This window comes from Olea europaea, chromosome 13, assembly GCF_002742605.1.
Source record: "Olea europaea var. sylvestris chromosome 13, O_europaea_v1, whole genome shotgun sequence".
NCBI classification, from domain to species: Eukaryota; Viridiplantae; Streptophyta; class Magnoliopsida; order Lamiales; family Oleaceae; genus Olea; species Olea europaea.
In genome coordinates this window covers 6918746-6921344 of record NC_036249.1, presented here as the reverse complement: position 1 = coordinate 6921344, position 2599 = coordinate 6918746, and the positions used below count along the sequence as shown (strand labels likewise).

The window sequence follows — 2599 nt, the reverse complement described above, 5'->3', positions numbered from 1 at the left end:
AAAAAATCAAGGCATTGAGTTCAAAAAGGAAAATAACTTCAACCTTGTTGGCTACACTGACAGTGATTGGGCAGGCTCACTTGTTGACCGCAAAAGTACATCGGGCTACATCTTTTGTCTTGGAACAAATATTATTTCATGGAGTTCGAGGAAGCAAAGGTCTATAGCACTATCTTCTGCAGAAGCGGAATACATTGCAGCTGCGGATGCCGCTTGTGAAGCAGTTTGGCTTAGAAGAATTCTAAAAGACTTGATGTTTGAACAACAAGAGCCAACAACAATACATTGCGACAATATGTCAGCAATTGCTATGACAAAAATCCAGTTTTTCATGCCAGATCGAAGCATATTGAACTACGTCATCACTTCATTCGAGATTTGGTAAGTCGAGAAGCAATTTGCATGGAATTTATCAACACAAATGATCAGCCGGCAGACATTTTAACAAAGGCAGTCACATTTGACAAGTTCGACAAGATCAAGGAAAAACTCAAGATTACAAATTAAGAGGGGGTGTTAAATGTGGCATTAATTTGTAATCTTAGGAAATAAATAAGGTTACATGCACTTGAAGAAAATGTATCAGGAAAATACATGATGCACTTGAAGAAAATGTATCAGGAAAATACATGATGCACTTGAAGAAAATGTATCAGGAAAATACATGATGCACTTGAAGAAAATGTATCAGGAAAATACATGATGCACTTGAAGAAAATGTATCAGGAAAATACATGATGCACTTGAAGAAAATGTATCAGGAAAATACATGATGCACTTGAAGAAAATGTATCAGGAAAATACATGATGCACTTGAAGAAAATGTATCAGGAAAATACATGATGCAAATTCATGAATTATTAGGTGTCCATTTATATTCCCATGTCTCTAGAGTTATCCATGTGGTCCTATAAATAGAGGTCATTCTTGTAGTCTCATTGTAAGAAAAAAAAAGAAGAAAACATTATTGAGTGTGCTGTAGCAACTCAAAAACTATCAATAAAAATTCAAGTTTTTCTTCAACACTTCGTTTCCGCACTAACACTAATAACCATCATTAGGACAGATCGTAAGTATTATGTAATCCAAAAAGCAGAGTACTACTCCTCTGCTGCAATTTCAAAGAATTTTTTGATACAATTTGTATTGGTTTATAAATTCAGTCAAAATCAAGCATTAATTCCACCCTCATGTTTATAATTACTACTCGTTATTATCTGTACATTTTGTTTGACTCACTACCATTCCTATTTATAAACAATTAATAAATTTTTCAACGGAGGAAAAATGTTCTTGGATGATAGGACTAATACGAAAGAAATTTGTAGAGTTATCCATCTATCTTGTTCGATTTTTGGCTATGATGTGTCTCAATTTACATTTGGACGAATGAGATCAGGATTTCATGGATTTAATTAACTGAGCAGAGAAGAAAAATTGAGGTACGGAGTTTTGTTATCTTTTAGCTGTGTCCTATATATCGAGCTCATTTTCTTGAGCCTAAAAGGTTCGCCGTTCTTACCATTAGCGGGTGGCGTGAAAGGTACTGAAACGGTTGGATATGGAGCAAGAGGAGCTGACATTCTGATTCTGACTAAAGGTACACTTTCTCCTTAGAAAAATCTTAGAATATTTCTAATTCATGCAGCTGTAATGCAACAGTTCCTTTCGTCCTCACAATGCCCTGGAAATTAAGAAAATATAAATAAAAGTTGACTTTAAATTGTGAACGATAAGCCATAAATGGAGAGAATACAATTCATACCAGTAAGAATTCAAGTGTACTTAGACACTCTGGTGGCCATGAATTCATTGGGACATCGTCAAGTCAGAAGAGTGCGGCATACACACACCTTAGCAAGTTGCTTATGGAAAGGAGAGAGAGAGGGAGGGAGATTTTGGGTGGAAAGAAAATGATTGGCAAGCGTTTGAAAAAGTAATTGAAATTTTACACTGAATCAAGCCAATGTGATATTTAGTAATCGAAATCGCCCCGGGGCATAGTCAGTGGTGCAAATGATATGAGTGATATTATCTCATGTCTTGTTGGCAACCGCAATGTGGGGGTTCGATTCTTGAGATATGGAATTGGACTTTTTGTAGGCGCAGTTTACAGACAACTCTTGTTGCCTGACCTGTTGAGGTACATCCCGCAATTTACCTCCCTCACAAAACCCTAGAAACAGGGCGGTAGAGACCCTAAAGATTAGGGTTCAACCTTTTTAATAATGGAAATCGATTGTATGTAATTTATTTTTGCAAGTGAAAGTGAAGCTAAAAGGCACCCAACTAGTGTGGCCCGCCGAGCCACACGGGCCGGCTCGTGTCACGGGCCAAAAATGGCCCGTGACAAAAATGCTCGGCCCGAGCAAATAAAAGAAAAAAAAAAAAAAAATTTTTTAAAAAAATTTTTTTTTTAGATAATTCATCCGTTAAAAACTCATTTTGAATTTATATTTTATTATCTAATAATAACATAATTCGAAACTTTCAAAATATATAAAAAAATAAAAAATAAAAAAAACTAAACGGGGCAAAAAGTTGCCCCGGTCCCGCCCTGCCCCGCCCCATCTAAGGTGGGGCGGGGTTTTGACCAAAT

At 36.3% G+C, this 2599-nt stretch overlaps 1 pseudogene; it reads right to left on the bottom strand.

Annotated features, from left to right (window-relative positions):
* The window catches only part of LOC111407448, a 5917-nt pseudogene extending 4042 nt beyond the window's left edge, over positions 1-1875 (bottom strand).
* Between the last annotated feature and the right edge of the window lie 724 nt (positions 1876-2599).